Here is a 27602-nt window from a genome sequence, read left to right on the forward strand (position 1 = left end):
TTGCGAAAAATGGCAAAAAATTAGATTGTGAAAATTCGAACGCAAATCGTTCTGAAATCGAAATACGAGCTCAACAAGGTATGACATTCCACATTTCAAGAATTTTTTCCGTTGTAATGGCCAAAACACAGCCAATCAGTAGCATACCTTTGCAGCTCCGATTTCTGCCAGTGCATGTGTGTGTGTAGTTGTGACAAGGACACTCCACGCACAGGAGCAACAGCTGCTTTACGACGGCCGGCGCTCCACTCGACTTTCAGCTTGGTCCTTTTTAGAGGGCACTCTTCTTTTCAAGTTTATGTGAGGTTATGTGAGGCTGGCTTTATGGCTGGCTTACCTTGAAAGGGGCGGCCGTGTGCGGCAGTGGGCGTGGCATAGACGGAGTGCAGAGCATTCCCAGTTGATCAATTCGATTCCATTTTAAGGTACAGTGCGGCGTCATTTTTCTTAGTTGAGGGCTCGCATACATACATGCATGCCACAAAAAACAAAAAAAAAAAAGGGTTCTTCGTTTTATTTTTCTCCCACATTTTAAATCTGAATCTGAGTGGGGGAGCATTTCACGATTTGAGCAAGGTCCTTGTGCACTTACGGCTTTAATGTCGCCACTTTGGTGGCTTTGGTGGAGAACTGTTTCGTTGCCGCCGTCGATTGGCAATTTTCTCATTGGGAAATTCCTCGAACACCTATCATTACATTCCAGCTGCGGCCATTTGATTGTTGATGTCCCCGATGTCCTTGCTCTTCCGGCGTGTCCTGTCCGTCCTGTCCGTCCTGATTGTACTGGATGTCCTGACTCCACTGGCTGTCCTGGATGTCCTGACTGCAATTTGTTGCATACTTAATGGGCTCGCAGCTGCCTCGCCCCCACGTTGTTTTCCGACTCTGGCTCTGTCACCCAATCGACAGCATACGCTCGAAAAATTTCAATAACAACCGCTACGCACCCGTCACCACTCGCCATTCGGCCGAAGTTTCGCTTTTCCCGCCATCCATTTTCCACCATTTTTCCCGCATTCCCCCCCATTTTCATCGCATCCTCTCGGCTGGTTGTTATGACACTGCAACCCGACATCCACCTGTTGGTCAGCCCGGAAAACTGCGTCTGTAATGCCAAACCGGAAACGGGACACTCTTTCCCATTCCATTTAGATGCCTAAATCGCTGCTGATCGACAACTATTCTATGTGATAGGAAATTCATATAAAAGATTGATGATATTGATTGAAAAGATGTGCTCTTTAGACACTTAAAATTTTTTAGTGGGTTGAAAAGTGAGTGTTAAGCGAAAATATCGAAGAAGAGAATCTACACTTCCAGTCTTGCAGGTGGCAGGGATTTCTGTACCTTTGTGTACTTTTAGTTTTTCGAGAATAACGGCACAACTTTTGTGTGGCATTGCATTGGGGATACTGCTCGCGTGGATTGAGGGAATGGGAATGGGAATGGTGCGGTGGCGTATGGTTGTGGATTCATGCAACTCGCCTGCGCCAAATTATTGCCTTTTACAATTACAATTGTAATTGAGAATGAGAGTTTTACGGCTGAGTTTAACAGTGGTGCGTGGTACATGGCGAACGGCGTCTTTTGTCCTTTGTCTTTGGCTTTTCCAAGTGAATGTGGCCAGGAGAATGGGCGTGGGTGTGGGAATGGGTATGGGAATGGAAATGGGTATATGGGTATATGGGAATGGGTTTCCGGATACGGATGGAAATCGGACGGGATGTGTCGCCAGCAGATGCCGCCAGTCGCATTGTTATGGCGGTGGACTCACCCTTTCAACGCCGCCGACGACGACGAGGACGACGAGGACGACGATGACGATGACGTCCATATGTCGCCAGTCATTCGCTTTTGTTTTTGTGTCATTCGGCCAAGTGCAGTCGCATTGGCGGTATTGGCCTGGAAATGGAGGCGATTGGAGGGCACATGGTGGATGCAGAATGCTGAACGCAGAGCGCAGAATGCAAAATGCTGGATGCAGAATGCTGGATACTGACTGCTGGATACTGGTGGCTTGATGCGGGATGGAGGACACCAAATGCACATGGATGCATGCCAGATAGAGAGCGAGGCGGTGGCGATGGCGATGCAGCGCTGTCATCGCTTTTGGGCATTAACCGCTCTAACGAGGCAACTGGAGGACTGGAGTGTAATAAAGTCAGTTGACTTGATGGCCGCCTTTGATTGTCTTGCTCCGGCCATTTGCAGCTGCAAGGAGGAGGATTTCGCTGAAGACTGCGGCGGAATGGCTGCGAAATGTTATATGTCATGCGTATGGCCATGGGAATGGGCTTAAGTGGCGTCCTTGAATCACCAAATTGGTTGCAGTCGCAAAGTCGTAAAGTTTTCAATCGAATCTATGTCGTATATCGCATGCTAAATGCGTGAGTGAACTATTTCGAAACTACTAATAAAAGTGGGCAACAATATATGTTAGATGCCATTCTTTAAAAACGACTAGCTGTACACTTTACTTTAAAGGGTTTTCGAGCATTGTAACTGCACATTGTAATCATTATTGTTATGCAGCATTAATGTGAGGAAGCCATCAAAAGGTATTAGTCCACTGCCCTCCATTAATTACGAGTGCATTAAGTTGCGAGGAATTGTGGAGCCACTTAATCATCATACGTCACTTAATAATCGATTTCTGCGAACTGAGACATTTGACGGCTCTGTTCTGTTTAGTAGTACATAGTAGGCCACATACGTACTCATATATACGACGCTTCTGGGCCAAAACATATAAAGGCTCTTTGCCGGCAAAACAGGCTAGTTCAATTCGCAAGTTGCGTTCGAGTCGTAAACGCAAACGTAAACGTAAAAGCAAGCGACGCGACGCGATGATAGGGGAGAAAAGCTTGAATAAAAATCCAAGTGGCATGCAAAGCACAAGCAACAGAGTCACCACACACACACTTACGCACACCAGGACACACTCACACAGCAAGAGGACAGCAATCAGGATGGAGTGTGTGTGTGTGTGTGTGAGAGTGCCTATGGCTCTGATTGTGGCTCCATCTCCGAGGCCTCGACTGCCATTCGCCATCTTCATGTCCATCATCATCTGCGCAGCGCTCGCATCATAATCAACATGAAAATCAAATTTGAATTTATGAAGCAGCGCCGGGATCAGGCGGCTATATAAGAGAGTAAGCGAGAGAGAGGGAGAAAGTGCGAGAGAGGGAGAAAGTGCGAGAGACAGTGTGCTTACATTTGCTCATTTTCATTTCAATACCTCTGCACACGAGCTTTTCGAGGGTATATCGAGTTCCATGTGCTGTTTGCTTGGCTTTCGCAAATAAGATCAATAATGTCAAGTTATCGAATCGTAGAAGAGTAAGGAAACAGGAAACAGGAATAGAACTTATCATAGATCCTCAGGATGTCCTTGCTTTAACTTAATCTTAGTCTAACTTAATCTTACTTAATATCTTTGCTTTTACCAGGTACCTGAAAGTTGACTACTTGTGATTACTGCTTTCTTTCCATCATTTTCATTCCGATTTTTTTGGCTCTTGTTTGCCATTGTTGTTGTTGTTGCTGCTGGGGCAATAAGCGGCAAAACATGCGTTGCATTCAAGCCAACTCACACACACAAGCACAGTGGCAGATGGCAGGATATCAGGGGGTTTTCCATGGAGGACTCCTCCGCAAGGAGCAACCAGCGGTGGCTTTCGCCTGCCTCGCCTCATTTATTCATTTGCTGCAATTACACTCGCTTTCGCCGCCATTTCTCGTCCCTCCTCGTCCTTCCTTGTTGTGTCCTTGTTGTTCTCAACGCGCGTGTGTGTGTGTGTGAGTGTGTATTGGTGGCGGTGTCATTTCGCTGGTTAAATGAAATCATTTGGCTTTCTTTTCGACGCTCCTTAAAAAGGATATGGGAGGATATGGTGGGGTAGGCCAACGGCAGCGAATGGCTGAAAAGAAAGAAATTGATAAATATCCACATTGATCGAATCAAATAGTCGCCGATGCAGCGAAGTAAATTAAAAAGTGTACTTAATCACTTGGCAGGCAAAGAAGAAGCACTTGATTAATAGGCAAAGTGCAATAAACAGCACAAACACTTAAGTAAATAAAAGAAATTCCCAATTAGAAAGGAGCCTGCAATAAAGTATCGATGAATACTTTCAGCTTCTAGAATTAAAGCCTGCTGTTCGTTGCCAAAATCAGAGAAAATAAAACCCAATGGCCAGGCGCTTTGGTTGAGCCACCTCAAGCGATCTATCGAAAGTAATCAAATTTAAATCAATTAGAGAATCCGGAACGAAACCAGCACAAGACATCTGCCCCCTCGGTGGCTGCGGTGCAAGCAGATTAGTTTTCCCTCCAGCGACTTGGTAAGTGGCGAATTTAATTCCATTTGTTGGCCAAGTGCCCTCCCCTCCCCTCCCCCTCCATCCCTCACTCCCCGCTATTGCCTGCTTCCCATGGCCAACCGCTTTATCATTCCCTTTTTTTATGTTTTCAGTGCACGCCCCCGCGTTTTTGCTTCCCTGCTTCCCCGCTTCCTGGTTTCCCTGACAAAAGCTTAAATTGAAGTTGAATTTGGATTTGGATTTGGATTTGGATGTGGATGTGAATGTGGCTGGCTGTGCTTTGTGCGATTTCTAATCTCTTTGTCGCCGTCCGCTGCCGTTAAGCAAACATTGCGTATACGTAATATACCTCAGCGTTGGATTGTTCGCAGGGATCACTAAGTACGTCTCAGCGAGTTTGTGTGTTTGTGTGTGTGTGTGGGTATATATGTGTGTGGGTGTGTGTATGTCGGGGTAAGTATCCACTAAGCAGTTGGAATCTGTTGTTATGACCCAGCTGCTCTGCCTTACTTCCTCTTTTTTTTCTTCTACTTCATGTGCTAAACATTGCCAATGCCATTGTTCTTGTTCTTCTTCTTCGAAGGACCTGCAAGGACGCTGCCACAGCACCACACACCCCATCACCCCGCACCCCCACCCCACTCCGCACCCCGCACCCCGCACTGCCTGTCTGGTTGCTGTTGACTTCGTTTGTTAAGTTTATCTCGCACTGCACTTGTCTTGTCCTTATCTCGGTTTCGGCTCCCCTTTGTCCTGCGCCAGGACTCCTTAGCCACACATCCCCATTGTGAGGATTTGAGGTCCTGAAGTCGTGAAGTTGCTGCTCCTTTGCTGCTCTTTTGCTGCTGCTGCTGCTGCTGCTGCTTCTGCTTCCTGTCGTTGTTATTTGGCCCTTTGTTATTATTTATTTGTGCGGCGGGCCAAAGGGCCATGCCCACCCCAAAACTCAAGGCCAAATCCACCCGCCCCACCCCCTCGCCCCCTCGCCCGCTCGCCTGTCTTATTGGCTCGTAAATTTGCCTCTTTTATTATCAGTTTAAATTTAATTTATCTTCGGTGGGAGTGAGGACAAGTGCAAATGAACACATCAAAATCAAAATGCCAAAAAGAAGCTGGCAAAGGGCAGCAAGTGGGTGTGCATGTGGGTACACTCGCAGAAAAGTATCACTCACAGTTAGGTATTGTACTTCAAGTTCCTCTACTGCATTTCTATTGTTTGCACAGCTGTATTTCGCTCAGTGTATCTGCGTGTTTCTCACACTGGCATTTGCTTAGTTGCTGTTGTTGCTATTTCCACGATGCGCAACTTTTGAACTCATTTTATTGTTAAGATTTCGTTTTGTGGCCTTCAATTTGAATTCCCTTTTCGAAGTTTCTCTCCTTTACGCCCTTTTATGACCTCAAAGGCGTGTGTGTGTGTGCGAGTGACCCTTTGGAGACCTATTAACAAAGGACCCTTGGTCACGCCCCACGCATACTTATTAGACTGTAATCAGTTGGTGGCCACCAAATGGGCAACTGGTGGTCAGCAAGTCATCCCCTCGCTTCACTTCACTTCGCATCGATTTCCATTCCCAATCCCATTCACATTGCGATTCCGATTCAGATTCCTATTCCGGATTCGGAATCCGATTCTTATTCCGGCTGCCTTGATTACGTGGCCAAATCGATTTCTTTATCTGCCCTCCGGCTGCAAAGTGTTAATCAGATTGAGGAGATTGGCGGGCAGAGAGAGAGAGAGAGGTGCCCTCTCCGCCCCCCGGCAATTTCAACTATAATTTTCATCTAATTTGAATTGATTTCCTTTTGGGACCGAACCTGATCGGGTTCGGGAATGAGCTGTGTGCCCAGAGTAACTGCCAGAATGGCTCATTTGACGGGGTCATGCGATGACACTCGAATCATTTGTGGATCCAAGTACTTACACTTTCACTTTCACTTTCGCTTTCATTTCTCATCCCCCATTTGGGTTTCTTCTGGCAATGTTGCTGCATTTTGTGTGTGCTGTGTGTGTCCTGCTGAGGTTATGAAATAGAAACGCTTGAAAGGAAATCCAGAGTTGATTAATCCAGAGTTGATTAATCTGCGTGCGTCGTTGTGATCTGCTTTCAATCTAAATTCAAATGTGAGCCACTAAAGATGATATCAGGCTGTGCGGCATTATCCTTTTATCGCTTAACGCGTGTGCATCCGTTTGCATCCGTTTGCATCCTTTTTGACTTTTACTCCAACAATTCATTTAAATCAATGCATATTCTGCAGCGCCTGCTGAGCTACAACAACCAAAACACTAAAAACAATGGGATTCCTTTCCGGGAATGACTTTGCTGCACTGCAAACAAAAAAGGCTAACTTAAATGCTTTCCATTCAACACAAGCTACTCTGAATTACAAATAGAGGATTTTGATTGGGAAATTCAGCGTGTGCATTTCCCCATTTTGCATACAGTAGTAGTTGGGATAATTGGCCATTGAAATCAGTGGGAGAGGTAAACATTTTCGAGCAGTGCGGTTTTCCTTTTTGCCACAACGGTCTTCGCATTTTCCCTGCTGTTGCTGCTGCTGCCACTTTGGCTGGTTTTCTGTGTGTGTCCAGGCCGTTCAACTGAACAACTGCAGCAGTTTCCGTGCTCGAATTGATTTTGATGTCCTCCGCCGCAGGATCCCCAGGATCCCCGGAATCCCCACTTACTGAGCCTTTTATTGTTGTCGGCGCTGCTGTGTTGTTTGTTGATTGCCGCTGCTTGCTGGCTGCTCGTCCTGTTCGTCCTGTTCGTCTCTGTTCGTCCTGTTTGTCCTGCCGCTCCCGTTGTTCTTGTGCAATTGAAAGTCAAGCCATTATTTTTTTGTTTCTGCATTTCTGTACGCTGTTGTTGGTGTTTTTCCCTCTATTTTTTGCCATTTTTTTTTTTGGTTTGGTTTTCCCATTTTTTTTTCTGCTCCTTTAGCCCTTTTGTTGGTGTTTTTGGTAGTATTTGGCGTCGCCAGTCAAAGGCCACCGTCAACTGTTTAACAAGCAGAATAATGCAGCAAGTGGAATGCGGACCACCCGCCGCCTACTATCCTTCTATCCACAAGCCAGCCACAATCCCCCACTATTGACATCAACACGATGCCACCGACACTTGCCTGTTCATTGTTGTTTATAAAATTGGCAAGGAATTCCAGCGATTTCATTGTGCGAGAGTGCAAGCAAAAGGACGACGACGGCAGGACTTCTTAGTAAGGCGATGCGATGCTGCCAGATGGGATGGTATAGGATAGGATGGGATAGGATGCACTGGGCCACTGGACAAAGAGGACATGACCACAAAGCTTATTAGTTTACGACCAGCAGGTGGCATAAAGATTGTTTGTCCAGTCAAGATGAGAAACCAACCAAGAGGCACTCTTTGTGCTCAGTTCCAAAAGATGTGCAAAAAGTGTATTTGGAAGTGAAACCAATAATTCCATATTGTGTACACACGCCATGGCATAAGCTTACTAACACACTCACAAGTACAAGTACAAGTAGTTGCGAACATTGAATTTATTCAGATTTGGCATGAAAAGTTTGCCGAAAGTCCTATTTAAAATCAATTCGCACTCAAAATATTAGTTATTGCTTTAGCCAGCCAGGCAGTTTATATTTAATGAGCGCCGAAAAGTTGTATGGACTGCAATTACAGCCCTTAATTGGGGATTTTAGTTGGGCCCAGTGATTTGGCCATTAGCATATTCGATGAATAATCGATTGACTTGCTCAAACACTGGGGCAACAGCACACACACACATGCACACACACACATACACACACACACAAAGATGGGGATAACTAAACTCCTTCCACAGGAGTTGGGATAGTATTAGCAGGAGCAACAACAGTTTTAGCCAACTGGGCTTAATTAACGTTATGGCCATGTAAAACGACCATAAACAGGCCGATAAATTGATGGGTGATGGCAGGATGAAAGGGAGCGGGGATGAGGGGGCTGGGAAAGTCCAGGAGACCGACAGTGCGTATGCGTAATGCGATAAATCCGATTGCGACACGGTGAGGAGCCAGAGCCTTTCTTCCAACGTCCTTCGCCCTTCGTCCTTCGCCCTTTGAGGCGAAAGCAGGAATGTAATCCATTGCTGCGATAAGAGGAGCACTGGGAGGCACAACGGGGGCAGGGATGAGGGGTAGGGGGAAAGGGGTCAGGGGTCAGAGTCAACAGCAACAAAAGGTCAGCCGCATCGATGGCACCAAAACAAGAATGGAAAAAAAACTTGAGCACCGAACAACAAACGACACGTGCGTCCATCCGCAACTTTATAAACTTATAAGCTTACCCCGTTTCACGTGTGACCCCAGGCCAGGTCACATCCTCTCCTGTCCACGATGTGCGCCACAGTATCCTGCGTATGTGTGCCGCCGCCCCCGCCCCCTCACCCGCCGCTCCAGGTCACCAAACAAAAGTTGTACACGAAAATATTTGAGGCGATTACTCTGGCAGATCAACAGGTTTACGCAATCACATGCGAAAAATGCCGAAATACATTTGCAGTCGAAAGCAAAGTGCATTTTGTGCAACTAAATAAAAGTCGATTCTGCAGCTTATTTAATACGATTTTACTCAAACTGATCGAATAGATAAGCAAATTGATTCCGGTTAGGCGACAGAGTTGCAACTCAATCAAAATTCGCTTGTAGCTGATCAAAGAGTATGGCCGCTTCGGCGTTATCCTTCGGCGAACTGGCGAGGGCAATGTCTGGGGTCTAGACTCTAGACCGAAGTGACATTCATTGTTCCACGGGCAAGTCAAAGCGAGCGTGTAAATAAAATGGAAGGGCGGCTGGGGAATGGAAATGGAGCAAACTGCGGAAAGTATAAATATAATCTGTAAATAGAAAGTCAGGCTAAACAACAAGCAATACGGAATGCGAAGGGCAAGTGGCAAGTGGCAAGTGGCGAGTGGCTAGAAAAAATCCATAAGCATGAAAAACGAGAAGAACAAGAACGCGTGGAAAAGTTGCTCAACTTTCGCTCAACTTGGGCGCAAAATTTCCGTTCAATTTCAATGAGTTTGCCTGGTTGCTCTATGTACTTCCCCGCACCCACCAAACTTTGGTTTAATATGCAAATCGTATTTTGCGAAACTTGCTTGGATACTCGAAGGCGCCGGCTGTCAAGAGTTCTCAGGGCCCGTAAACAAGCACTAATTAGAGAGCACTTGGCGAGGACAAAAAGTGTTGCCTACTGTTGAGGGCCGCCCACAATTCGCATGGTTCGCATGCCGCAATTCGCAAATCGCAATTCGCAATGCGCTACTAGCAACTCGCAACTCGCGATACGCCCTTCGCCACACAGCGCAGCACAAAGCCAAAAAACCATTAATAAAGCTTAAACAAATGACAATGTCACACGCGACACATCGATGAACAGGCTGCCAACCACCCACAATTGTAATTTAAATCACTGAAAGGAGGGCGCGCAAAATGGGTGGAGCACCAATGGCAGTGGCATTGGGAACAGGATTGGGATTGGGATTGGGAATCTGAATGCGAATGGCATTGCCAAAGAAACCTGCAAACGAACATCCAGCAAACAGGCAAACATTCCGATGGCAAAGGTAGCGCTGAATAAAAACACTGCCAGCAAAAACACCGGCTAAATTTGCAGCCGGAGCAATTACAACAACAATGGAAATCGCAATGGGACAGGACAAAGGCGTTGTGCAATGCCGCCAATGCATGGGCGGGATTCGAACTCACGATGCCCTGGAAAGCGTTTCTGAACGCCCTGTTCTCTGCGTTTTGAAAGGTTACCAAGTACTATGTACTCAAATTAAAGTATAAATCATATTACAAGCACTTGCTTGAATAACTTATCTTGGTTTCTTGAGTTTCTTGTTTTAAAGGATATTCTAGGTTATTCAACTGCAAGGCACTTAAACTGCTAAAAGTTGTTATATGAGCAGGAGTTTTATATATTTAACACTATTTCACGTTTATATAGTTCCCATTGCTACAGAAGCTTTTGCTTAGCACGACTTAGAATTATTTAGAAAGTGCTTACAGACATCTCGAATTGTTTTCTATTCCTGCCCAATTTAAATGGCAATTTTGCATTCTGTCTGCGATGGATCGCGTAGCCCAGATGCCATTAAGCATATAATAATAGTTCGATATACCCGCACTTCAATAGCCATGAAAGCGCTAGAAAAATCACAGGAAAAAAACAATGGGAATTGGGTGTGGAGGATGAGGACGAGGAGGGTGTGGGGGAGCAAAAATCTCATACGTACGGTTTTTGCATTCTCATACGAGTTGTTCTGGCCGGGGATTCGTTTGCATTGCAGCGTAGTGGCAAACAAATTCTAAAAATGACTGAGCAAACGCTTTGATTTATGAAGTTATTGGGCGGCTCAGAGCCGCACACACACACTCACCCATATGTGCGGGCGCCACTGGAAGAGGACCAGAGAAGCAGAGGACCAAAGGACCTGGAGCTCCTGCATCCATATCGCAGTTTAGGCCCCAAGCGTCGCATTTGTTGTGGCGCCCCCCCCTTTGATGCCCCCTTGATGCTCCCCTCGATGCCCCCTTAGTACACCCCCATCCGAAATGCCCACCCGATCCGTTCTCATCCGATCCGCCCATCGAACGGCAGTCGGTGCTCCGCCTTAATTCAATAAAATACAGCTGACTGAGTGCTTGAATCATGACCCGGCGATTTGAAATGTTTGCCGGGTGTTTGGATGTGTGTGTGTGTGCTTAGATGTGGTGTGTGTTGGTGTAGGTGTGTGTGCAGGAGTATAGGATGTGTAGGATGTGGATGTGGGCAACGATGGAGCTGAAAGGCTTAGCAGTTTGCTGAGCTCACGCTCCGCGGGGAAATCTCCTTTGTTTTTTCCACCTTGCGCCCACTTTTTGCGAGCACTTGAAAAAAGTTCAAAGGCTTACCACGCATTTCAAGCCATGTTGCGAATGTACCCCATATAATCAGTGTTTTTTTGCATGTTTCTTTAATGCATAGAATCGTTAAAATTATTCCAATTTAATTTGCATTTTTACACATATTCTTTTTTTGCAGTGCAAGCCATATTTTTTACGGCGCCGCAACAAAGCACCAAGTTGAATCAGAAAAGCCGAGCGAACTGAACTGAAACCAAAGCGACGGCGGCGGCGGCGAATCGAACGCTTTTGATTCAATAAACGTCAATAGGTGGTAGGTAGTCGACCCATTTTCCACCCACCGAGAGTACCCGCCCACTTGGAAATCCCGGCCACTGGGACCTGGGGAGCTGAAAAATCGGCGAGCGATGAAAGTTGAACTAATAAAGCGACGTGATTTGAAGTTGGAAGTCCTTTGAAGCCTCGAGTGGCCAACGCGGCCAAAGGAGGGCAATAAAGTTGGCTCAGATTGGCAGCAGCAGATAGTCGAAAACATTATTGATATTCATATTGCAAGTGGAACTTTCTCGGGATTTCCTTAGGCCCCAGGAAGCATCACATGAGGTATGTAATTGGCTTGGCAATATTTTTAACCACTTTATTTGCCCGAAATGGTTATACAATTAAATGAATGATTGCCACTTCTGCGGCCCATGAATACTGCAGCGTGAATGGGCTCATTAAACTTGCAACAGTTGCGATTCGCAATCAATTCATATTAATATGCGCAAGTACTTTATGCTCGGCCACAATGAAGAGCTGCAGTTTTAATGCCAAACTATTAGAGATTAAACTGATGTCCGTGTTGCTGTTTCGAATGTTTTGTTTTGAAAATTACTTGGCCCTGCGATTTGTTTTGCATTTTTCATGTTTTGAAATTTATTCATGTTTTCCATTTGCCACAATTTATGCAATTGATTAAACACTTTATGCCATCGATGGGTTTTTTAATGCCCAGCGATTTGTGCTATTTGTGTGAATATGTTTCTAAACAAATTTCATTTCATTTCCCGCATAACTATAAACTTATAACGAGTAACGAATCGTTCACAATGGAAAACAAATCATTTGTCGATTGATCTTTTCCGCTTATAAACATTCATTTGCATCGATTGAAACTATTATGGTGTGGCATCCAATTCCAATGAGTTTATCAGCCATCCATTTCGCAATTAAGAACAATCCATGTTTTTCTGTACAAATGGGATGTATCCCCTTCCCTTCCCCATCACCACACCCCGTCACAGCACGCCCTTGATTTCCCTTCCTGGAAAATGCGAATGTAGTTTAATTACCGAAATTTGTTCGAACCGAGTTGGTCCTGTGAAAGTTGGACGAGAGTCGCAGCGAATTGTTTATGCAGCTGCCACTGCTTCAAACTAGTTAGCATTAATATAACTGTATAGATATTGCTATAGCTGCTCACTTTTCGCAATGGTTTTGCGCAAATTTTGCGAATATTTCTGGTTGTTTTTTTTTTTTCCATGTCTCCTTCTGGTTGAGTTAAATGCATACATTGCGGTACATGTTGAATTTTTGTGAAATTTTTGCGGTGGTTTTGTTTTGGCCAATTGGACGCAATTAGCTAGCTAAAAGCTTACACGCACACCAGTGCCGGTTGCACTCACACAAACGCAGCGATACACGCACACAAGTGCCGACTCGCACACACGTATCGTGTTAATGGGCGCCCCGAAAAGTATGCAATCAAATTATGAAACTGCAAGCATAAAAGGAAAACATCAGCGCACACAAACTAAGTTAAAAGGCTTCACTGCAGTGGTCACGCCCACCCTTGCCCCCAGACGCCACCCTCCCCCTCGCCACACAGCATTTCCCGCAGAACCCCCCTGCTCCACCTCCTTCTGCCAGACATTTTATCAAGTTGCAAGCGGCGGTCTTAAGTTGAAGTTAAAGTTAATGCCATGAATTTCAAATTGAATTGAATGCGTATGGTGTCTCCGGTACAGTGACCACTGGCCCGGTGACCGCTTAACCGCCAGCAGGCCAGAAGTCCGTGTTCAAGTTCCACAACTTTGGGCGACACTGTGTGTCTGTGTGTGTGTGTGTGTGCACTGGCAGAAAATGAGTTACATATTAATAGATAAAATCACCTTTAATTGCCTTCTGAAAATTGCAACTAAATGTAATATACACGATGACAGATTGACACAAGGGAACCCAATTTGTTGATAAGCCATCTTCCTATTTTCTCTCAGTGTGCGCATGTGTGTGCGGCGGACAGCAATTGTATGTAATGGCAGCAGTGAATGGAGTGGGGAAAGGAAACGAAGTTAGCCATGATGAACGCTGAATTTACGCAGAAAGTTTAACGGCGCACAAAAGTATGCTATGCTTTCGGCCACTTATTTATTATTGGCCTGACCGCAAGCACACACACACACACACACAAACACACAAACGCCGACACACACGTGTGCGTGTGCGTGTCCTTAAACTGCCGCAGCCCCCTGACCAACCCAACGACTTACCGGACAGGACAACTTGGACTAATAGCAACCGCTCGTTCCCCATACGCCTGGATTTGACCCAGCTTCTCCTGCTTTCTCCTGGTTTTCCTCCGGTTTTCCTCCAGTTTTCCTCCTGCAACTGGGCCGTTGTCGCTGCTTAAATAATTTAGCAATTTGTATGCATGGAAAGCGCTGCGTGGCTTCGCCAGGATAATGCCGTAGTCGAATAAGCGCATCATGGAAATACATAAAATCGCATCAACAGCAACAGAAAAATCTCACCCCTCCTCTCACACGTGTGAGTGCGTGTGTGTGTGTGTGTGTGCGTGGGTATGCAAGTGTGTTCGTGTGGAGGTGTGTGTGTGGCTGTGGGGCTCTGGCAGTAAAAGCGCAGCAAAAGCGAGGCAAATGAGCATTCAAGGAATGCAATCCGGCACACGCACACCCCCATCCCCATCCTCATCCACACTCGCACGCACCGAAACCAAAACACCGAGCAGTTGGCCAAATTTGCCGAAGGAGCCAAAAGGCTGAGTGCAGTGAGCGAAAGTATGTGATTAAAATCCGGTGCAATTACCATTTGCTTGACAATAAACTGCAAAGTTAAATTTTAATGCTGTTAAAGGCTGTTAGCACTCTTGATAAAACATTATTCATATTTACCAAAAACTTTCTATCTTCCTAATAATCCAAATGTTCTCGTCGTTCTACCAGTGTACGCACATACGTATTAGCGCGAGGATGCAGATAAGACTTTGGAGGCTAGTTGGAATCGCTGTGGGATATGTGAACGGGGGTGACCCGAAATGTTATCATCTGGCACATTTGTACTTTACGTCTGCATCGGTGTTTGTGCCTGTGTGTGTGTGTCAGGTTGTTGGTGGCGGTGCGGCTGCCAAAATTCGGATTCCCTCCGCTCCAAAAGGCCTCCATTTTTAAGCCGCTGCTACCTGGTCAGTTTCCAGGAAGCCGGAAATCCAGCATTCCTGGTTGAAAGAAGAATTCCGTTTGCTATCGAAAAAATACAGAAAATTCGAAAATTTGTTAAAAAGAGTCTTTATTTTAGCTATGCGCCCTTTTTTGGCCAAGTTATGGCGAAAACCCCGATTGAAAATATCACATTTTTGCCAACATTTTTTTTTTGTTTTTTTTTTTTATAAAAAATGTGAACCGAGTTTTGTTGGGAAAATTGAGAGATTCTGGATTTCAAATACCAGGCAAACAGAAATGTCAGGAAGTGGCCAAAAATCATTTCGTTTTAAGTAGACACCTACTAATTATTAATTATTAATTATTTCGTTCGTTGAAAAAACAAAAAAAAAATACAAATTTAGCTATGCGCCCATTTTTTTCGATTTTTTGATCAAAAATAATCCGTTTTTTTTCAATAACCACAAATATATTTGTCCAAAAGTGGAATGCCATATCTCGTTGAATTCGTAACAAAATTCCCTATCGATCCATGTACATACATTGAAATGCTAATTTTTGCCAATTTTTCGCAAATTTTGATGATGGTACCCCTTATCGAAAATGCGAAAATTTGACAAATTTTTTTTTCTCGAAAATTAAAAAAGTAGGGATACACATAGTTAGCTGTGTTTATTAGCAGCACAAAACAGTTTTTGTTTTAGCTATGCGCCCATTTTTGGCCAATGTATGGCAAAAACGCCGATTGAAAATATCCGATTTTTTACAAACATTTTTTTTTCGATTAGTTGATAATTACTTTTTGTTACAAAGGTATGGCATTCCACTTTGGGAAAGCTAATTTTTGGACCCATAAGATATGGATTGACAATAAATGATGGCTACAAAGAAAACCAGCTCAAATAATGCAGAGGTAGCATAGTTGTTAGATTCGCAATTGAATGACGTCGCACATAAATCCCACAGATAGCCAGCATTCGAATCGGGCGTGCATTCAATTAGGCTATGGCCCAAAGAGCCACATACCCTGCGCATTTTCCACTACCCACCTCTTTTCCGCCGACAAAGTGGCTGTGGAAAAGTCACGTACTCATATTAAAAATAACCGAAAAGCGTTCCTAAGTGGCAGGAGAACGTGCAGTGAAATATATTTGAAAACCCCGTCATGGGGTCCGCTTTTTCGGGCAGCGGATGCTGCTGGTTCCATCTGCGTTAGAGCGGGGTTTGAGGTAAGAAAAGCTTGAGAAGCGGGAAAGTGCGGGAAAGGCGGAAAAAAGCGGAAAAAGCGGCTGGGCAAAGAAGTCGTCATAATGGCGAACAGTCTGTCCCTTGCGACCATTGACGATGATAACGGCGTCGACGACAAGTACGATGATGGCTGACAAAGTGGAAATGTCCCATTGAAGATGACGTTCCATGCCGAATAAAAAAGCAACATAAGGGCAGGCAATCGGAGCGAGGTGAGAGGTGAGAGGCAGAGGCCCAAAAGCCTTCGACTAGTGACGAAAGCGCCGAATCCACGTGTGTATATCTCCCGTTTGATTTCGGCGTCTACCTCTGCCGCTGTCACTGTCGCTGCCACAGCTGTCAAAGCGTCAAACATCTTTTGCCGCTTGCCTGACAAATGCGTGCTGTGCCCCACAAAAACCCCCCTCAACCGCCTTCCATGTACCGTGCCCCGTGCCCCATGACCCCCCCCTTCCCTGTTCATTTGCAGCCACTGACGTGCGCCTCGTTTCGTTACCCAAGTCCTGTCAACTTTCTGACTTTTGCATTTACTTATTTATGGCAACTGTGCACTCAGCGAAATAAATTAGCTTTATTAGATTATTGGAACATCGGAAGAAAGTGGAAAAAGAACACAATCAAGTGTGGGAACTTTTCAGATTTAAGGAAATTATAATACTTGCAAATATCATAGATTCATAGACGCATAGCTTTAGTATTTTCACTCATAGTTAATTACTTTTTAATAACCCGTTTGGCGCAGTGTATGCGTGTGTGCGTTGGTGAGTGTTCTAGCCTCGTGCCATTCAATCAGCAACTTTAATCAGTTGCCTTTTTTTTCGTAGGACACTTCCAGGGACCGCTCGCATTTGGCCCACTTCCTAAAGCCGCCGCCCTTTGACCCCCCTTTCCCCCTTCCCCCTTTCTTCTGACACATTTCCTTGTCATTTGTCTTGGTTAAGCTGTGCGTGTTTTTTTTATGACCAGCTGACCAGCAGTCGACTCGTAAAAACTCTGATGCCAAAACGCATGTCATTCAATGCAGTTTTTGGATGTCCTTGCCGGGTGGTCCCCCTAAATTATGCAGCCAACTCTTCTCTTCATATTCATTAGGGGTCACAAAATGGCGTCGGACAGAGAAACAACTAAAACGCAAATGCAAAATGGCAAAACGGCAGAATGGCAGAATTTCAGAATGGCAATGGCAGACGGTCATCAGCGTCTGCCATGTTGGTTCATTTGGTCGCTAACTGGGCATCAGGAAGTGGGTCAGGAATGGATGAGTGGCGGACCGGAGGAGAAGGAGGAGGAGGAGTGGTGGCAATGGCATGAAAAGAATCCGATGAATGCATAATTGAGGGACTGCAGCGAAGAAGTCGGGGAATACAGCAACCCGTGTACACCGAAGACAGTCAATCCGAAGCGCTGAAACATATTAAATGCGACCAAAAAAGGATCTCAAATGAATTGAATGAGGAAAATTAACTAGCGAATCTAACCTGTAACCTTTGTATTTCGTAACGAAAATGGTATATCCAAATACTCGTAGCTCTTTCAAATGAAAACCCGGCGATGGTGTATAACCCACTCTACATTGCCAACTCACTTCGGGGAACTTCAAGTTTAATTGGTGGCGCTGAGCAGTTGTTTTGCAATTTAATGGTCACCTCTGCACTTTCTACTCGCTACTTTGTAAGCCATCTACTCATCTCGAAACTGGGAACCCTGTCACGTGCCTGGCGTGCCCAAAAACAAAAAACAAAAAAAATAAAAATGGAGAAGGGGAAGGAGAAGTGCGTCAACAGTAGCTTAATTATTTTTTATTCAGTTTATGCTGCCAGTCTGACTCCTTCAGCAGTGTCCTGCGTGGCATTTCGTAGCTCGTTTGTTGGTTTTTCCCGTTGTGCTTCCTGTTTATTGTTGCTCGTATCTACTAGGATCTCGGATCTCCGTATTCCAGCGCACTTCTAAGTATATGTTTTGGGATTACGAGGGGGGATTACCACCCCCTTTTATGAGTGGGGAAGGACGAGCGCAGTGCATACCAATGTCCTGCTCCTTTTGGCACTCATGTCACTCATTCGGTCTGAAGGACTGAAGTTGCAACTGCCGCACTGTGCTACTCTGCTGGATTGTTTCGAAACCAGGAGCCCGAGATGAAATCGCACTCCCATTCGCTTTCGCATTCGCATCCGCATCCCATCCCATCCCATCCAATCGGCATCAGAATCGGAGTTGTCATTGTCCTTGTTTGTTGCCTGTGCATACCGTATAAATCTGTCATTTAAAGCGAGGCAGTCGACAATGAAATGAGCAGCCAGCACACGAAATGTCCTTGGAGACTTGGGATGCGGTCATCTCCCAGTCGAATTGAAATCAGTTTTGTGCCCGGCCATTGATAGCCACCGTTGGCAGGTGCTGATGCCGACTTGGATCTGGCCCAGTCCGGTCCAATAAAGTCCTGTTTCGTGTCCTTGCGATTAGGTGCCGGAGCAGCCGTCTGGAGCCATGGCTTCATCCTGGATTTATTTCTACATTTCCGCGGGTAAATGTTTATTGGAAAACGCATTTGTCGCACTTATTTTATCCCTGCCTCGAAACTGGTTTAACCTTCAGAAAATCCCTCGCTTTATACAAATATCGAATGCTAAGAATGGAGAAATATTATTTGAAGCTGTTTTAAATGCTTTAAAAATATTTCCAAATTCGGTGTGACTGTTTTAGAGGGCAGAAGATAAAACAACTTCATTATTTCTGGCAGTGGATGCAGTTTCTCCTTGAAAATTGAGTCCTAAGAGCTGGACTAAACTCGGCACACAAAAAAAAAGCGACAGCCAAATGAAAGGGGGCTTTTCCGAAGGGGTCAAAGGGGCACTTCAGGGGGCGGGGGTGAGCTGCAGATAAAAACCCCCAGTTGCGTTGAATTCACGATGGCAAAGTGTGGAATTTCGGTTCTAAACTGGACAACAGCAAGAACAACAAGGGCGTGGAAATATGAAATGTAATAGTGACAGAAACAAGCTGAAAAAGTGCTGCCAGCGTTTGACAAGCGACCAGATGCAGTTTTGCCAAAGAGTGTGCTGTGTGAGTACGGTGAAGCCTCGCGGAGTGCGACCGAGCTTAGCTAAAAGCGTGACGAGACACGCCCAAGGGGGCGGGGGGAGGGGGGGCATCGGTGGGCAGCAGCTGAAAGTCGCTTGCGTTGATTGTTTGCACTTTACACACTAAAAACTGTGTGACACATTCGCTGAGCGAAATAAAACACGCAAAAAACGGCGGAGAGTCGCGAAAAAGACCAGAAAAAGTGTGGAAAACCCATGGAAACCGCCCGCCCACTGGCATATGTGTGGGTGGTGGGTGGCTCGTCGGGTGGTTGGGTGGCTGGGTTAGTGGGGGTGGTGCAGATGGCGAGTGGCTGGCGGGATAAGTTGCCTTGCGAGTCGCGTAGCGCGAGAAGACCAAATCAAAAACGGCGGCGACAACCGCAGCGTAAAATTTATAAAAATGCTGCAAATAAAAAGCCGCAGATAATCTGCTGAAGAAAAGGAAACACCTTTTTGGAAAATTTCCAAGAGAAATGCAATCTTTTGCTGAAAATTTGCTTGTAATACATATGCAGATGAACTTTTCTAATAATTATTCAAGTTGCAGTCACTTATGACATGCTTTCATGCAAAAGAATGGCATTCAAAAGCGTTCACAAAGAGCAATGGTGCGAAAAGGAATTTCCCCAATTGCAGCCACTGCCTTTTTGAGTGATTTAAGATTTCCTGAGTTTCCGAAATGGAAAAGCGAAATACCCTGCGGCAGGGTATAGCCGGAATAGAGCACAGTGCAATGCTCCTGGGCGCGGAAGGAAGTGAGAATGGTGAACTGAAAAGAAGGAAGGAGATGTGATGGTGGTGGTGGTGGTGGTGGTGGTGGTGGTGGTGTTGGTGCTATGGCAAAATATAGCGCATACGCACTGTGGCAGCTTCGTATGTTTTACGACAATAACTTGGATACAATTTGGCAGAGCGAGAAATAATAAAAAGCGCCTGATGCTGGCAGCCATGACGACAACGACTACGACTACGACTATGCACCCGTGAGTAGTGCAAATTAAGTTGTACTGGCTGTGGGGTGGTTCGGTGGTGGGGTTTTCCGGGGAAATTCGGAGTGGAATGACGACTTGTCAACGCTGCAGTCTGCAGCTCTGCTCCGTGGGGACTGAAACGGAACGGTACGGAACAGCAGCGGAATGGAATTGCCTCCCATGGCGACTACTTGATGAGGACTCAAAAAAAAAAAAACAAAAAGATGAAGAAAAAGAAAAGGAGCAGGAGCAGAAGAGGGTCCTGGGTAATAAGATAAGTAGTTGGTGTAGCAAGTGATGAGGAGGCAGTGCAGGGGCATAGCCCCCGGGGGGGCGTTGTCTGCAGATTGGCAAATGTTTACGAGCTGTACTCCGCACAGACGACTCCGTGATCCCCGCCAGAGCTGCTCCGGCGAGGAGTTGCGATTGAAGTCGCAAGTCGCTGATTCCATCATTTAACCGCATAGTTTCCACACCGAAAACGAGCTAAACTTTTGGCCCAGACAATTTGCCTCGTTAAAAGCAAAAATTTGCGACAAATGCGTTGGATATGTGAATGGGGCGAAATGTGATGGGATCTGTGCTGAATCCACATCCACATCCGAATCCAAAAAACACGTGCCTAATGCGATGTCCTGACAATGCTGGCACTGTACAAAAATGTGGGTTACAACCTTGCAGTAGTTGGACCATCCTTCTATTGACACTTTTATTTGTTAAACGACAGATGTTTGGGTCATGCTTACGTAGGCATCAAAATGCACGAAACAGTTTATGAGACTGTAGTTTTCTTATCAAGGGATTGGCTATTTTTTCGAGTGCCTTGAATTTCTCCTTTCTGCCTCATTTTGGCCTGCCAAAAAGTTGATAAACTTGTTTTAAAGCAGGTTCAAAGAAGAAGCAGAGTTGGCTAGGAGGCATCAAGGTGGGGCAAAGATGGGTGGACTGGGAGGGAGGAGGGGGGGCACGGAGGTGAGGTGTCAAAACTGAATCCGAATGCGAGTCCTTGCCGTGAGCTGCGCTTCTTGTTGCCTACTTCTGTGCGCTGGCACATAAAACTTAATAAATTCCCCATGTATATTTATGCGCACACATTATCATCCCAGCGGAGGCGTTTTCGCACACACACACACCCAGAGCCACACCCACACACATACATGTGTAGAGTGCGGGGTATATACGGTGTGGTAGAGCACACCGAGGGGCATAAATAACACGGACAGGACTGCAGAGCTGCAGGACTAAAGTATGGGAACGGACAGCAGAGCAGAGGAAAGGACAGCACAGGACAGGACAGGACAGGACACACAATCTGAAAAGTGCAAGTGACAGGAGCAGACCGAGTGGCAAAACTCGCGACCAAGAATGGAAATGAGACGGGAGTGGAATGGCAATGGCAATGGGTATGGGGGAAACCGCCTTGCTTTTGCCATTTACGGGCACAATTCAGAGCCGCAAAATCCAGCGCCTTTAGCTGACCACATCGGCGAGGGCCGAGGCATTTGTACCTGCAGACCACAAAATCAAATTACAATGTCAAATACAGTGGGGTGTTTGTGGCCCGAAGCGCTCGCATTTGACTCCGCCATCAACTGGCTTTCCATCTCCTGTTGTCTGCGGCCAAGTCGCTGGTAATTTCATGGCCGCAAAATGCATTTGCACTTGCACAATCTTTCAGTTCGTCGCCGCTGCAGCCACGGAATCCGGATCCCAGAACCCAGATCCCAGATCCCAGATCCCAGATCCCGGAATCCGGCCTAAGTAGCGGAATCCATCAGCGGCGCAACAATGTCTCATCCGCCCGGGATGCGTAATAAAAAGCGTCACAGGATGGAGCCAAAAGGGAGTCAAAGTGATGGAGGAGATTCGAGTAGAGTGGACCCGAGGCACAGTGACTCCGAATTGATACGCCCAGCTGACAAAGTGCCCGGCACAAGTCGCTTATTCAATCCGAGGTAGTAGGAAATTGGATGAGGAGAAAGGGAAACCGGGCAAAAGATCCGCGCGAAATGTGGTTAAAAACTTGAGGAAGAGGATAGGAAAAATGGCGTTTTTATATGTAAGAAGCAACTTTAAAAATCGTATTTTTACGTAATACTTAAGGTTAGATCTTAATTTTGCATATGTGATTATATATAAATATATCATAAATATGAAAACGAGGCAAAAACCCAAACAAACATGCAAAATGACCTTGGCGCAAGTTACTGATTGAATGTACTTCACTATCAGCATATTGATACGACTGTGTTAAGATGCACTGAGATGGACAGACGTTCAGTTCCACTGTGCATCCCACCTGGCTTAGCACCTCCTTTGGAAAGGTGACCAGCTCCATCAGGACGGACAGGACGGACAGGACGAACGGGACGAGGTGAGCCTGTGAGGCGCCATAAACACTCGCGGGCTGGCAGCAATTTTGACGCGCTGTAACTGAAGATGAGGAAAACGGCAGTGGAGCCAACGAGGACAACAAGGACAACAATGGCGGCGCGATGAACTAGAAGCCTCTCCTTGGCGGCGGAGAAGCGGGGAGGGGAGAGGCGGAGAAAAGGAAGGAGTACGGGTGGCTGCAACAACAATTATAGTGGAGTGCGCCCTAAAGGACATTTTACTGATTTAATATTTGTTGCAAGTTGTAACTTGATACGCGTCGAGTTGCACGTCGCAACGAGCAGCGCTGTGGGACGCAGGATGAGCCCAAGGATCTGCCGGCTGCTTCTTGTGAGATTTTTTGTGTGTACCCCACTCTTTTTATATTATTTTATTTTTTTTTTGTCTTTTTTTTTTGCTTTTTTGTCACTTTGCTGGAAGCGCGCTCAAAGGAGGCTAAATATTGCATTACGTATCCTTGCACTTTATGGCTGCTCCTTGGGCTCTAGTTTCTGGAATTCCTCGAAGGTATCCTCCGCTCTAACTGGGCTGGAATGCGAGCAGCCACCATTACCAGCTACCAGCTACCAGCTACCATGACAATGCCATGATGATCTATCCTACCCGAAAATCCACCCCTTTGCCCCCTTTGATACCCACCCATTGCCACATTCACATCCACCATCATCCATTTCCATGGAGAACACTTTCTTGCATTACTCATACGCCCTGTGCGACGGCCAAGGAATTTGATTCGTTTATTCGCCGGAGAGAAAGCCACATAAACTGTAAGTGCCGAGAACGCTAGAAAGTGGAAGAGTCGAGTCGTAAAAACATTTTTTATTAGTAAGCGTCATAAACATATGCCCCCGTTGGACATTAAAATTTCGCAAAACTGAAACTGCGAACTGAAAAGAGAAAAGAGAATGCCTTTCGAGGCCAAGAACATCTGCCAAAAACAGCAGATTGGACACACCTTAGCCCCAGACTTTCCCCACTCCCCCCACTCCACTCCGCATTGCCCCACTATCTCGGGAACTAAAAACCCATACCCCTAAGTCAAATCCCCCATGGAAGTACCGCCCGCAGCTGTTGCTCGTAGTTTGCATTTGTAATTGCTTTCACTTGGCGTCGCTTTTTTTTATAGTTTACCTTGTTTTATGGTCCACCAAGTTGTTGTTTCCCCCGGTGGTATTTCTTTTTTCTTCTGTTTTTTTTTTTGTTTTTTTCGCTCTGTTGCCAAAAAGTGAAAGAAGTGAAATGCGATGAAAGCGAGGGGGGCGAAGGGAGAAAGCCGAAACAATCAGCCAAAGTTTGCCCTGACTTGTTCCACCGAGAAATCACAGAGAAGGAGCAGCGAAGAAATGAGTGGATTGCAAATAAAAAATATTATATTCATGTTTGTCAATAATACGAGCATTTGCATAAAATCAAATATATTTGCAAAAGTCCGCGAAACTGTCACGGCATCGAAGGTACTCAACTTTTCGAACGCACTCAATTGCACTTTTGAATAGCAAAAAGGAACAAGCATACGAGAAGCTGTAGTTCTAACTTCATAACTGAGTCAGACCGAGATTTGCACAAATTTTAAATTTCAAATATGCCAATGCCAGGCATTTAAGCTACACCTAACTGAGCCGCCTTACGGCTTTGTTGAAACTCAAGGACCAAACCATATTAATAATCCTGCGCCCAAAGTGCGTCCATTATCTAGAAGCACAACTCAAAGAACAACAATACCGTTGTTAACAACGATTATGGGGAGAAGGCCCAATACACTGGATATCTTTAGCATCTGGACGTCTTTCGAGTCACAAGGATACGTATTTCATGTATTTCGGCCAACAAAGAGAGTTGGGCTTTAACTGAATCGTCAAAATCAGCAGTCGATAATAATTCGTAGCAGGAGACCATACTGAAAGAAATAATAACTCAAGTTATGTGTATAACACATATTCTTGTAACTATAGAATTATTTTATGGCTGTAGAATTATTGTAAGTAGAATAGAATAAATAGAATTCTATATTTTGAGTGTTGAGTGCAGGAAATTTCTCATTCCCTGCCACATTGTCATATTGACAGGACAGCAAATCCTTTTGCCAAACACTAAACGCTTTTTTTTTTGTCAAACAAAAGCTAAGAATATTACTAGAGATCAGAAATAATTGAATCCCAATATGAACTAGAATTAATTTGTTGTGTCTTAAGGGATTTAGATTGTTGTGCAAACTGGGTTTAATTTGGGAAAACTAATTATTAAATGCGGTAGATTCAATCTATTGGATTTAATTTGGCTAAATTCGCAAAACCCTTGCACATGCACATTCGAAATTCGCACTTATTTCGAATGTTGCTTTGAGTAGTGCGTATTGCCAAGATTTGTAATGCATAGATCCTATGGTTAAGGTGTCTTATTCCAGGATCGCCTTGGTGCCGTTGAGCTCGACTATCCCCTCTCATTAAGACGAACCTGCAGCAAAGTTTTGCCAGCTCCAACAAAGAGCATTACAATAAAACTCGGAGAGCAAAAGGCATAAAGCACTTTTGGCACTTGACAGACGACAACAACGATGGCGATGTGGATGAGGATGGGGATGTGGGTGTGGATGATGAGCTTGGGGAGGAGATGACTCCGGACCAGAATGCCGAGTCCTGAGTCCTGAGTCCTCAGTCCTGGATTCAGGCTCCGAATGGCTCCAACTGTGAATGCGTCTGCGTCTGTCAGTGGGACTGCGAAAAGACATTCGAGTGTCACTTGTGCAGCAGTTTTGAATATTTTGTGAATAGTAAATTACGATCATGAGACCACAGACTGCGGCAATCATGAATGATGGAGAGTGGGGTGGCTGCCGCTTGGATTTGGATGGGCATGAGGATTCAGATTCAGATTCAGATTCAGCTTCGGATAAGGATGAGGATTTCGTTGAGGATGAGTCCCTAGCATCTCGTTGAGCGGTAAAGCTGTCCTGTTTTCGGCTCTGCACGCATATTCATTTGGAACGACTTCATCGGGAGCTGCATCACAACTTGAGGCAACTTTTTGCCCGCCAGCTCTCTTCATTTGTATGCCTGCTCGTCCTTCAGGACCTTCATGATGCCAGGATGTGCCTGGATGTGTCTGCATGTGTCTGAATATGCCTGGATGTGTGCGTCTGCCCAGTCAGCTGTAAAAGTGTGAATATTGCGGCTTCTGTATTGTTGGCCGGAAGCAAACATTTTTATGTTCTGCACTTTTTCCAGAGCTTCTTCATCTTTCTCCCCCCAAAAGGGACAAAAAGGATGAAGTAGCTGGGCATTTGATTAAGCCCGGTTCCCAGCTTGCAGCTAATTGCACTGAAACTGAGATTCTCGGCATTGCCAGAATGCAAAGTGTGCTCCCATTGCCGCCTGGTTCCCAGCTTCCTGTTCCTGTTCGTGCTGCTCCTGCTGCTGCTGCAGTGCTGCTCCCCTTCGTCCTTTCGATCCTCTCGGGATTTGCCTGCAGGCGCTGTTATCCCTTTGCCGCATTGGAATTGCAATTGGTATTGGAACTATAATGATGGCTATGGCTCAGCTGGAGGCGCCCCGAGGACTTCCGCTTTAATTGGGTTTATCTCTGATTTTATTCTTTCATCAGCTTAAGTTCAGGTTAAGCTCTTAACAATCGATGGGTCACCTAACAGAATAGTAGGGAGATATACCAGTAAAGATGAGAAATGCTTGCCCACAAAATAATGTAGTTATTTAGCAATTGGTCTATTGCTTTTGTCAGTTTTACTTTTATGCCTTCAGTTCCAATTCAACAGGATTTCGTTCACGACTCTGGCTTCTTTATTTTGCGTTCTTTATTAAATTGTTTGCTCTTGCTGTTGTTCTTTTTGCCGAGTATTTATCATGTTTATTACCCTTCGCGTGCTTTCTTTGACCTGATTCGGTTAGTACATAGCCAGTTGGATGCACACACACACACACACACACACACACACACACACACACACATATATTTATGGCTAACCTCTGACCCCGCTGACTGCCGTTGATAAAGTTTTGCCAACGCTGCAGTTCGCCTATGTAAGTCGTTTGTTTGTTTACGCACACACACACACATATGTATAGTATAGTATATCTGTTAACAAAAATATTATATAAATTCTATATATGCAGGCCAATACACAGAGACACATATCGACTTGCATATGCGTGTCATATGAATTAAACTCTCAGTTAAATCAGTTTTTCACCCACACAGAAGCAGTGGCAAAACAAAAATTTGTGCATAAAGTGCAGACACTGTGTGTGTGTGGTGTGTGGTGTGTGTTTGTATGACTGCGCCTGCTCTGAATACCTTGATTTATTTTCGTTTCCGTTTTTCGGTTCACTTTCTTTGCAAGATGCATTGAAAACACGCACTTAAATGGCCAAGTCCTTACGCACAATGTCTCTTCAAAGTCTCAGCCCCAATACATTAAATATACTCAAAATGTGACCTGTGTGCAAAATGTACAAAATGTCAATGTAACTATTGCCAAAAAAAAACTAAAACGCATCTGATATGTAAGTAATTTGATAAAGTTAAAGTCAAAACTAAGCTTTTGTCGAGCTAAAAATCGGCTGGTGAGATTTTTTGTTATAAAATATATGAAATTTCCAGGCGAACAGGAACTCCAGAAAGTGGTCACATGTTACTAATTATGATCGCCTGGTGTCGAGAATTGAGCAACTTGAAATTGTGTTAAAAACGCAACTTAATGTCTACTCAGACATTTATTGGCTTGCATATTGCATATGTATGAGTGTCGTGTGAATTAAGCTCGGAGCTTAGTCTACGTTTTAGCCACAAAGAAATAAAGGAAAAGCCTTTCACTGCGTGTCTGTGTTGGATTTCTTGATTTATTTTACTTTCCGTACAAGATGCATACTAAAAAGAAACACTGAGCCAGAATTTTGTCTTCGTTCGGACTTTGCTTCCTTCATTTTGTGCCCTTTAATTTAATGATATTTTTGCACTACAAAGGCGAAAAATGAAATGCAAATTGCAACGCAGCAGCACAGCGACACTGACATGTCAGGGAATGGCCTCGAATTTCGGATGAGAATATATGTGTGGGTCTAGGCACCGATTCTGATGGTTGATGGTGGGCTCTTCATTACTCGTAAATGCCAGCAGAAGCAGAAGCAGAAACAACAGCAAAGGGCTACATAGATCGACTGCTAGACGTTGTTGCCGCTTCCGTTCATGTTGCTGTTGCTGTTGCTGTTGCTATTGCCGTTGTTGCATAAATAACGCCAGCGTTGAAC

At 45.2% G+C, this 27602-nt stretch overlaps 1 long non-coding RNA gene across 7 annotated transcripts in view; it reads right to left on the reverse strand.

The window, feature by feature from the left end:
• Positions 1-27602, reverse strand: part of LOC26535035 — a 70510-nt gene that overhangs the window by 8616 nt on the left and 34292 nt on the right. For 3 of the 7 annotated variants that reach the window (XR_005560843.1, XR_005560844.1, XR_005560842.1), the window contains exons 2-4: positions 14379-14726; positions 13737-14310; positions 3457-3923 (exon numbers count right to left, since the gene is read on the reverse strand). This is a non-coding gene — a long non-coding RNA (uncharacterized LOC26535035). Of the gene's footprint in view, positions 1-337; positions 3924-13736; positions 14311-14378; positions 14727-27602 lie in introns of all 7 variants that reach the window. The other 4 variants (XR_005560846.1, XR_005560848.1, XR_005560845.1 and 1 more) reach the window with 4 other exon arrangements.

Source organism: Drosophila yakuba, chromosome X (assembly GCF_016746365.2).
Source record: "Drosophila yakuba strain Tai18E2 chromosome X, Prin_Dyak_Tai18E2_2.1, whole genome shotgun sequence".
NCBI lineage: Eukaryota > Metazoa > Arthropoda > Insecta > Diptera > Drosophilidae > Drosophila > Drosophila yakuba.